Genomic DNA, 11,847 nt, shown 5'->3' with positions numbered 1-11,847 from the left:
GGTGGTTATTTGTGTTCACCAGGTGGAGCTTGGTTTACTGCACTGACTTTTAACACTAGCTGTTAGCTTCTTTTCCTCTATCCTTAACCCTTTCCTGCATTCAGAGTCATTCAGTGTATTTGTATTCCTTTTTTGCTCTGGATCAGGGAGAGAGAGAGAGAAGAAGGAGAGGCTTTTTCTTTGACCCAGGTTTTGCCTGCACATGTGAGTAGGTGCGTGGGAACTGGGTAGGGTGTCCCTGCGTGTCTGTGCACACGTCTCTGATATCTGCTGAGGGTTGAAAGTGACACATAGCTCATTATCAAGGGCTCAGGGAAAGAGCTCAGAGCACTAGCAAGGAGGGAGGCAGTGTGGTAGAGAGGAGGGAGAGTGAGGGTGGGGGAAAGGAGGGGAGAGTCGGAATGAGAAAGAGGGACAGAAAGTGAATAAAGGAGGGGTAGAGGAGAGAAGGAGAGAGTTCGGGAGGAGTGTGTTCATGACAAGGCTCACGTAGGCCCACACAGCTGCAATGCCACAGTTGCTACTCCAATCACAGACAACTACCCCCCTGTCCCCCTGTGCCAGTGAAGTCACGCTGTAGATCACACCTCTAAGTGTGTGTATGTGGGGTGGGGTGGGGGCTACGAGTGTGTATATGCCCTTGTATTTGTAGGTCAGATTATTAAAATAACCTTCTTTCCTCAAAGTGCAGTGCAGTGCAGTGGACATTTGTGGTGGTGTGTGTGTGTGTTTGTGTTTGTATATGAAAACTTGCCAGAGGAAAAAGGGGTTTCACTAGCAGTGCATCATGTGGTGCTCAGCTCCTTTAATGAATGCTTTGTTTTGATTGGTTGCAATTTTTCCAGTTTGGAAAATGCCTAGCACTGATTGGCTCAGAAGACTTCTCTAAACAAGATAGGATTAATAGATTAAAGGCATTACTAATAATATTTACATTTCACATTTATGGCATTTAGCAGATGCTCATATAAAAAGCAACGTACAAAAGAATAAAAATACTAAATGACTTGTTAAGCTCAAACTGTGTTTTATGGCTTATAGACTGTTGATTATTAAAAAAAATATGATGTAAAAAAGTTGAATTCTTAAATCTTCTATAAAGTCTATAATTCTTAAATGTTCAGTTGGTCTCTTTTGGTAAGATTACCCAAATAGTATTGAAATGTTTATGTAATCTGTTTAATTCATGTGATCTGGTGAAATGAAGACATTGGAGATTATTACATCTTTGTTGTGACATCTATCTGACAAGTGACAAAAACGTCAAGATTATTTTCAGAAATAAATTTCCGAAACTATTATTATTATTTGAAATTCTATATATTTACTGTTGGTATATTGTAGTTTTTGGCTCATATGATCAGTGAACACAGAAATCAAAACTGTGGCATGAATGCACATAGTTCATGATTTATGAGGGTGTGGTTTTAATTTCAGCTATTTTTTTGGTAAGAACACACTCATGGTAAAAGAGTCATGTGGTAGTAGTACATAATCAAGCCTACGTGACTTAGTATACAACCAGATGATGTTTCAATCAGTGTGTCTGTGCACACCTTTTTCATGAAATCTACAGCGATGTGAAGTATCTGTCCCAAAATGTTACTAGGAGAGACTCCCACAAACCTGGACAAAGATCAAGTCTCGCCCACGACCTGTAGTTCTATGCATATGAAATTGAGAATCATCACTGACAGCACATTATTTAACTCAAGACTTGATCTGTCTGGAAACAAGATCCCAATTACAGTGTGTGCTACCATGAAAGTGAGTGTACTTACGCATAAATTTGTTCCTCGTTTTGAGCAGCTGCTGTGCCACTGTTATCTTTTGTAAGATGAGTGTCTTATAGGTTAAAGCCTTTTTAGCCTCAAAAACAAAAGTTTTGGTTTTCTGTGCATCTTTACAAAGTGTTTTCCATGGGGAGTCCTGATGTCATTTGGTCACAACTTACGTTACACCAAGTGATTTTGTGCATATTTAATGGAAGCACCCAATACATGCAGAATTGGAAAGTGAGGGAACAGGAACATAAAATGTTGCCTGTTAACATAAATGGCCACTGACTGGTGAGATCTCATACTAGATAAGGCAAATGAAAAGTTAGTGGATTTAAAATAACAGTGCTAGTTTATATATATATATATATATAAAGATAGAGATAGAGAGAGAGAGAGATTGATAGATAGATTGATTGATTGACTGATTTTAAAATTTGTAATAACATGATTGCATCAGACCTGCTAAATCTTGCTTTTGTTAGAGGTATATTCTCTGAATGAGTTTGAGGTTTCACCAGCAGTGGCTGCTGTTCTCAGCATAAAGACCCACAACTCTTTCACTGTTTCAATGTGTAGCAGGTTCCCATAGCAACAGTGGACATGGCAAGCTGCACGTTGCAAAAGTGCTCAGCTCAGCCATGGTGCACTGCCAGACTGTCAGCTGCCTGAGAGAGAGAGAGAGAGAGAGAGAGAGAGAGAGAGAGAGAGAGAGAGAGAGAGAGAGAGAGAGAGAGAGAGAGAGAGAGAGAGAGAGAGAGAGAGAGAGAGAGAGAGAGAGAGAGAGAAAGAAAGAAAGAAAGAAAGAAAGGGAGGGAGAGGTGGGGGGTGCAGATGCCTGTGAGAAGATACTGTTCAGTCAGAAGACAGAAATATTGGGAGAAAAGGGTCTAAGGACATTAAACATAAATTATAAAGGAGGGAATACAAAAGGGGGAGGCAAAAAAAAATCTAAAATGGGAGGTATGAAAATAAAGAAGTCAAAGTTTCTCTGAGAGGGCATGGGACAGAGAGCGAGAGATTGAGAGCACATTATGACTATAATATGAAAACAGAGATATTATCAAATACACCATACTGACAATCTTATATAGCAGTTTGGCTTTAGAGTATAAGTTTATACAATAAGCTTTCATGAAGCTTTTTACTCAACACTCTAAAAAGCCTGCTTTCCTAAGATTTTGGTCCACAGGACTTCTATGATCAATACATCTATTAAAAATTAATGTATTAATTCATTTATTATTAATTTACACCTGTCACATCATTATATACTGAGAGCATGTAATAATAGAAACCAATGCAAGCAGTTATTAAGTAGTTAACTCAGAACAAGCCCTTTCTCAGTTTAAAAAAAGCAGACATGCTGAGAAGCACGTACTTTATATTCACACTCAGTGTGTGTGTATGTGTGTGTGTGCATGATTCAGGTAGTTGCCAGTTGATTCAGGGATCATGTCACATTTGTCACAATCCCTAGAGCCTTCAATGGATAAAGGGCAATGTCAATCACCAAAAATGTGCGTCTCTCCAGTGTACTGGAGTAAGATATCCTCCCCCCCCCCTTTTCTTGCTGTATGTATGTGCATGAGCACACATGTACATGAATATCTGCTTAAAGACACAGAAAGAACCCATGCAGTCTGCTATATGGAATTTCCATTATACCTCATAATGTTCTAGGGGAGAGCTTTGCTTCCAAGCACAAAGTTCTTAATTGTTGGCAGGAATAATGGGATTGAGCGTCAGTTCCCACATCCTATTGCCAGCAGGGTGCTGGCGGTTATTTTTAAAGTAAGGTAGTTTTGACTTGGTCTCTGGCCTTTGTTTAGATTTTAATGTTGTGCGGCTCAGTCACCGGCTCAGTCACTCTACATTGACCTTCACTCCCTGCCAGCAAAGCCTGGTAGCGATGGCATAATACTGCTAAACATTAACTTGAAGTTTAGATGGGATTTAAACGAGCCCCTGTGAACAGGCTAGGGGGCGGACATGACGAAAGCCATGCCTCACGGCTTACCCAGGAGGCCATGGAGTGTCAGCTGGTGCCTGCAGAGTGTGTGCCATTGACTGACCATGGAGTTAATGACTCTGCTCTGTCACTGAGGATACAACACTGTGCTGTTGTGTTTTGTTGTTGTTGTTGTTGTTGTTGTTGTTGAGTGTTTAACAGTTACTTGCCGTTCATGTGGTTGCTGACTCTTTCTCAGCAGGGAAATTATAAATTATATCCATTATAATCCCTTATAAATTTCTGAATTCCACTGCTCCCCCAAAACTGTATAATATCTCACAGAATACACAAAATCACAATGCATATACTGTAAGAGTCCACCTGTCCCATCAGTTCAAATGCAGGCGCTCCAAACTAGTAGCTAGCTTGAGCCTGTGTCAGTGACGGCCATCAGAAATGAATGAAATATTTAAGGCAGTTATCTATGCTGAATTGAAGTCTTCTCACTCATCTAAAATAACTGAAGTAATTTTACAGTAAGAGGGATCATGAGGGTCTGATTAAAAGTATCGCTGGGTTGCGGATTCGCGCAGAAACTACATGTATGCTATTGCTTAGCCATTTTGGCTTATTGCTTGGTGTTTTTTTTTTGGGTTTTTTTTCTATGGCATAGGGCCAGTATAGGTGCGCAATCAGCAATTCTTAATGATTTTGTAATACTCAGAACGTCAATGACTTTCACAAGTTAGGGATGGGTTTGTTTGTTTTTTCCTATGTGTCGCATGCATTTGGTCTCATGACATATATTACATCAGTTTTTTTTTCTTTTCTCTTTGTCTGCTCTACTCATACCATGTCAGTGAAAGTTGCCATTTGTGCCTCATATACAACTTTGATGGTAAAATGGCATTTTATTGTAGTCTATAAGACTGGTTAGAACCTGACACCATTAGGTAATTGAAGTAAGAACCATGTGACTTACATTATTTACAGTGCAAGGAGAATCCTAGTTTCAACTGACATGGCTGGAAGGTTGCCAAAATAAATTTATGAAAGAACCAATGGGGTAGTCGCGTCGTGTTGGTAGAACAGAATATGGTCAAGTAGATTTTCCAAGATAAATAAAAGATTGAGCCACGATTGACTGGAAGAGGATTGTTAAAATGATAAAGTATCAAGTAATATTTTACTGCAACAGTATGAACCTAAAAAAAAAAAAAGTGTATTACGTGAACATTTTCAAATGTTCGTCTCCATTCATAAATTTGGCATTTTGCCACTGGAGGGCGATCTGACCTGCAGTTTCAAGGAGAGTGAGTTTCACTCATCTTTCATAGAGAGGATAAAATGAGTATTTTGCAGAGAGAGCTGCTGCTCCACATCAGCAAAGACAGACGTCTAGAAAAAGTAGACGCTCCCTTACGGCCTGTCATCCCAGAACCTTCGGTTTCACTGCTTGTTCTTACATTCTGATGTGATCTGTTCAAGCCCAAATTCATATGTTGCCATTAGGGATGGCACCAACAGCAGAATTTAGTGTTAAAACAGTGGAAAGTTTTTGGGCCATGATTCAGCATGCCCATGTAAAATGATACATGGGTTTATTAAGCTCTGAGACATCCCAAACACACTTTGATCCATGCTAGGAAATGTGCCTCCCCTTTACCAGATCACTGCTAGCTCTTGTGTTACGTTGTCAGAACGGTTTCCATTTAGTTTTGTTATGTTACCATACTGGTTTTAAGTAGTTGTGATAGTAACTCTGAAGTGGGCCTGTGCAGTGGAAATTCTATTCAGGTAAAGAGTTTAGAATGGAAAAACCTTTTGGATAGAGTGTAAAGGGTTACAGAGTTCATGTCAATATCTATGACTTATTCCATCTTATATAGTTTATATACTTATACATTTTTCTCTCACAGGACTCTTTAATATGTCTGAAATGACCCCATTAGGACCACTGTGTAGACACTCTAGGTTAACTTTTTTCACCTTTTAATACTTCATGTCCATCAGATTCTAATCTGTTATAGTTACTTAGAATTGATTATAATCTGTTATAACATGACAGATTAAAATCTTTGTAAGGTACATAATACTGAAAAGGTAAAGAGAAAGGAAAGACTCAACACATTGTAATTCATCTGTAGAACAAAAGCTTAGACCAGAACAAACTTTTAGTTATATGAAAAAAAATGACAACAGAGATGATGTAAATATTGTCATGTCAACTCAAATTTATTTATATAGCACTTTTTATATCTCAATTTTTTTCACACCAAAAATGAAGGAAACCAGGACTTTTTCTAAAACCTTACCATCTAGGATCACCTAGAAATGAAAAATGACATACCCAGCTGACATCCTGGCATTTTGTTAACACATTTTTACCTTTTAATGACAGGCACTCCATATGGCAAAAAAAACCAAACAAACCAAAAAACCAAAACGTTATTTTGGCTTGGTACAAGTCATTACTACTAGTACTACAAAGTAACACTTAAACAGCTTATCAGTGTTGGAACGTGTGTAACCTTACTGCAGATAGCTCATATAATGGTACTGTGATAAGATATTCATGCATAATGTTTGATGTGTCTAGTAATCTTTTGATGTTATATACTAAAGTAAACATGGGTGCTTGCTCGTAAGGAGGTGCCTTTAACTCCCTGCACCCTCCCACATTCACTGTGGGTGGAAAATCTGAGTGCCATAAAACCGATCACATGACTTCCCTGCCTCAGCCAAGGTCAAATATTTGTCTTTCTGGTTTACCCGTTGAGGTAATGACTTGTGTTCTAACAAACCCTGGCTGGATTGAGCATGTGGGATCAATATTACCCGTTACCCGTTTGAATGGGTGTAAACCGCCTGATTCTGCAGTGTTGCTATTCCCCATAGCAAGCACTCCTAGGTTGCCAGTGTGTGTGTACTGAGAAACACAAGGTTTGAATAAATAGCAGAGTCAGAGACTACAGCAGGGTAGTATGGAAAGTACTGAAAAACTGCAACACCATTTCATGATTGCAAATCTGCAGGAATTCACACAAGGTGACTCGTGGGATAGTTAAGGTTAGGGTTAGGGATGGATTTATTTAGCAGCAAGCTTTTCTTATTACCTTTTTGAAATTCAACTAAATTATTCTCTTTATACTACTTAGTTCTTTAATAGGTCAGACTGGAAAAATGGGACATTAGGTAATTAGTGGGTGTATTAGAGGACTCATGGTGGTTGTGGCTCCCAATTAGAAATTCTTTTGAAATATCATACAATATCACATCCAACTGATCAGTAAAATCTACCATTTAAGGTTACGATTTTAATGAAGGAAAGAAAGAAAACTAATAGATAGAATGTGTTGTCAAGTTGTCTGTAGGAAGCCTGGTTTTAAAATATATTTTGATTATGGATACCAGTGTATTTGCATACAAGGTTTGGAAATGTTTGCATCTAGTTACATATGCTTGTGTATAACCTAAGGGCGGAGCACCAGTATTAAAGTGCTTAATAAGTATCGTCCTCATTAGGTGGAGGCTGGGCTCTCTAGCCTGGAGGGGAGAGAGACATGGCTGTAGGCTAGGGCTCCACTTCAGTTATGTGTGGGTGGATGTTAGGTGTGTTATTTACTTTCATTACTGGGTTTGAAAATAGGTAAAAATGCAGAGGAAAAAATGGCATCAAGATAGAAGATGAAGCAAGCTGAAAGAAACTCCAACCTATTTCCAGACCTGCTGGCGTGGCTGTGGAGATGCTGGGAACCAGCTAATGGAATGTGGACTTATGAAACTCAGAGGTGGGGTTTATTTTTGAAGTGCTTGCTGGCTTTGCAGATAAGATGAGGTGCCACTGCTGTGACCCTCAACCCAAAAACCTGCCCCATGATCATCTGGGGCAGTGCCAGAACTTGCAGAAGTCATTAAACTTCTCCCAGCAGATGGTGATGGTCCTGCGCTGGTACCAGCAGAAATACCTGTCACTGCACCTGATTCTCTGTGCCTGGAAGAACCAGTTAATAATGGAACCTTCATGAAGGAGACACAAACATTGGACACAACAGATGTTTATGTCCATACAGACATGGTAGACTCAACACATATTTTGTCCACACAGGAGAGGCGTAATGGACATAACATGCATTTATATCCACTGCCCATGGACTCTTCCATACCACTAGCCAGAGCTAAGGAACACAACAGGAATGTTGGGGCTATGGTCACCTCCACTGTAGCACTGCAATGAAGAGCCTCTGTATGTTTCTGTATGCCTTTTCTGTGTGTCTGTCATCCTCTGAAAGACTGATTCTAGTGCTGTCCACCTTGGAGGACCACCAGTCAGATGTCATCATTGGGTCCAGACCAGTAGACCATGAGGACAATGGTGGCCCACATCCATGTACTGTGTCTTCCTCTTTTCTTAACCCCCTATTCTTCAAGGCCTCAATCTTGGGCCATACCACATATGCCAGGCACAGGCCAGAATCCTTAAAAGTAGAGGTCTTGGAGAGAGACCCATGGTAGCACACTGCACCACACCTGTCTTTGGCAACAAAATATATTCCTGAACTCTTACCTGCATGTACTCATGTGCACAGTCCCTATACTGCAGATTAACGGAGAGTGGAGAGGTGGGCCCATGGGAGGGAGGCCTTGGAAGGAAGACAGGGACTTCTCCTGGCCAAAGGCAGCCAAAAGCAGGTCAGGGGCTTGGGAATCCGCACTGGAGCAGCCTTTCCTGCAACAACCAAGGGCCAAAGACTCGCAGTTGGTGAAAGACAAGGCTGCAGGGACCACCACATTGTCATCACCTTCAATGAAATGAATTGAAAGGCTGGGTGTCCCAGTGTATACCACTATGTGGCATGTACTGACAGCATCATCTGGTGTCCTGCAGGGCACCACAGCTACCCATGCTGAAAGCACTGCCTGGGACCCTAGAGAGAGCAGCAACACTGCCTGCTGATACAGTACCACCTGGTACCCTTGAGGGCATCAACCCCTTGATTGCTCCTGCAGCATCAGAGTGACCCTTCTCCCATAATCTGCATATAAATATCTGTATATATGTTTGTTTGCTCTTATAGCATTGAATGCAAAAGCAAGTGTGGCTTTTTTGGGCAACTTGTATAGACAGGAAACCACATCTACAAAACAATTTTTAAATCTTGGCCTTGCCTTCAGCTGTTTGGTTTCACATCTTCCATTTCTGACAGAGAAAATTGCCAAATATATGTTTCAAGAAGCATCCTTTGCCTCTTTTATAAATGTCAGTTGTTTTCTTCAGATTCCCAGACAACTGAATGATGTAAGAAAAAAATTTGATCTACGATTTATGAAAGAACAAGACACAGATAAAACATTAAACAAAAATGTTTTTGTATGGGTAAATGTCCAAGTGGAGTCAAAATTAGTACTGACAGTTCCCTTTAATCACCCTTCTTCCATTCCAGCAAAAACCTTGCAAATCTGTCAGCCAGGCAGCACAGTGGAGACAGAATGGAATAACCAATCTTTAAACATGTAGTTAGCTTTCCTAAAACTTTCTTTTCACCTACATATGATAAACAGAGGGGTCTATACCCATGAACATATACGTGCACACACAGAAAGAGGGACTGAGAGAGAGTGAATTTACACATTAGGCAGGAGGACAGAGTCTAAACCACCCTGGTATTCAAGCTTTCTAAGAATGCTGCTTGTTGTTTTCTTTCACTTTCTCCACTGCCAGAGCCAGAGTGCTGTTGGTTGCCCCCTTTGACCTCTAGAGTACACTGTGGCACACACAGCTTGCTCTTTGCCAAGCCACAATAGCGTAACATGGACAGAACATTTTTCGAGTTCTCACCTTTTTTCCACTAAAATTCCCATGATAGCATTACAGCGTGAATGGGGGACATCAAGTGAAAGGTCCATTCCTGAACAGATGATGAAAACATGGTTATGGTGACTGTCTAATAAAAATGTTATTTAGGCAAAATCTTTTTTTTCTGAAAAGCAATGAGACCCAGTTCTTTGCAGAGTAAGTGTTGCTTGAAATATAAAATCTGATAGGAAAAGAGCTTGGGAGAATGACAGTGTGTATATATAGAGTGATGTATGAGGTAGATGAAATAGTCCTGGCCAGAGAAACTTGCTGTAGCTGTGTGTTGGTCTCTGGCCTGGCAAAAAATATCAGAGCCATATTTACCCTGGTGGAACTGCTCCTCTGAATTACGTGGACATGCCACTGCTATAAATAGATCAGGCCTCTGCTGCAAAACATGCAGGGAGAGAGAGTCAAAGAGAAAGAGATCCAACAAGCCAGAAACAGACTTTCCCATTTCCCATTCCTCATTCCTATGTACTTTGTGAATTGCAGGGCTGAAAGGAGTCTTTACATAATGAAGCAGTCTTTATAATGTGCACTGAAAATATATATACAAAGATATGACAAGATGTGCATAGTGGTCTTTCTGTCTATCAAAATTTGTCCCAGTCACCTTGACCTCTCAGACATTCTGTGCCTTTCTAGACATCTCTTTTTTGAGATGTGTCCTGTTGACGGGAGCAAACATGCACACACACACACACACACACACAAACACAGACTGTGTAATTCCTTGCAAGGTTCTATACATTCCTCAACACATTCTTTTTGGTCATCCCATTAGTCAGTTTATTTAGAATGTTGCTATGGCATTGATCCACAGACAGCACACTGAGATCTGACCTCCATTTTTCCCTCAAATTCGCAGGAGGTAGCATGGTCTAGCCATCCCAATAGAAGGTCACTCATTAGAAGCATGGCTGGAATGTCTGCAGCCAGACAGAGGACCTCATCCCCTAGCACTCTGCTGTCATATTTCCAGCTTTCTGTCACATGGTGATGACACTGTTCCTGTGCATAGGACAGAGGTCAGCAGTGCAGGAGAGGGGGTGAAAGTGAGAGGACAGCCAAGTGAGTGACACATTGAAAGAAAGTCTTGGTAAACTTTGTCACACATGGTAGGGGACACTGGGAGGAAGACAATTTTAGATTGTGACTGTACTGCCTCAACATATGGGGGAGAACAATCGTGGTCCCAGTTCAACCCCATGGAGCCAAATTTAGAAAAGCTTTCAAGATCACATCAGTAACACTAAATACACACACTGGTCTCCTTTCCACTCAACACAGCAGCAGAGTGTTACTGAGAGGAACATTCTGCTGCTATTTATGCATTTACGTAGGGTACATGTAAAAAAAACAAAAACAAAAACATGGTGTGCGTGTGCGCACGCGCAAGATCTCATGACCGGAGGCCTTTACTTAGACCAGGAGTGGAGATACTGTGTTGCTATAATAAGCCTTAGCCGAGACATGATCTAGCGTTACTCTGTGTGCGCGCGCATGTGCGTGTGCACACAGTATAATGATAGCCTGAGAATAACACTTAAAGGCAGAGAGCTTGGGATGTCTGTAAATCACAAAAGTAGCTGATGACATATGTGGGTCACAGGATTTAGTCTGATTTAGGAGAACTGCTGCTAAATAACCTCCCATCAGACTCTGTCTGATGTGTGTGCTCATGAATACAGATGACTACATGCCATTAAGCACATTAATTCCAGCCACATATTTTTGGCAATAATTAATGTTTTGTTTTGATTTTTGTCTAAATAGGCTTACTTTTAGGAGTAGTATTTTGCAGTAGATATAATGATGGCCTTATAGTATGACAAACAGCAACAACTCAAATACTTTATTAATTATATTAAATTACATTCCAATTGTCTAGTTTACATCCCAGTGTGGATATTCACCTGACAGGGACAGCAACAGAATTCTCAATTGTTGATCTGCCCCAGTGGAGGCTACTGAAAAGTATTCTAGGTGGTGCTGTTTGGCTGTTTGTGACATACTCAGTTTCAGCAACCATAACGCTACCAATACAACTTAACACAAACCACTAGTGCTCTGTGAAATAGCCAATGATTGCTTAATTGGCATTAATAAATGCCAATTAACAAATATTGACAGTTATCATTAGCTGCAGCTCTAAAGTAGGTTACTTAGAAAGAAGGTACAGTAGGCATCATTAATTAGAGTCTTATTCAGAAACACAATAATATTAGCAAACACAAAAGGAAAGTTACTACTCA

Source organism: Electrophorus electricus, chromosome 2 (genome assembly GCF_013358815.1).
Source record: "Electrophorus electricus isolate fEleEle1 chromosome 2, fEleEle1.pri, whole genome shotgun sequence".
Taxonomy (NCBI): Eukaryota; Metazoa; Chordata; class Actinopteri; order Gymnotiformes; family Gymnotidae; genus Electrophorus; species Electrophorus electricus.
This window is presented reverse-complemented; position numbering follows the sequence as displayed.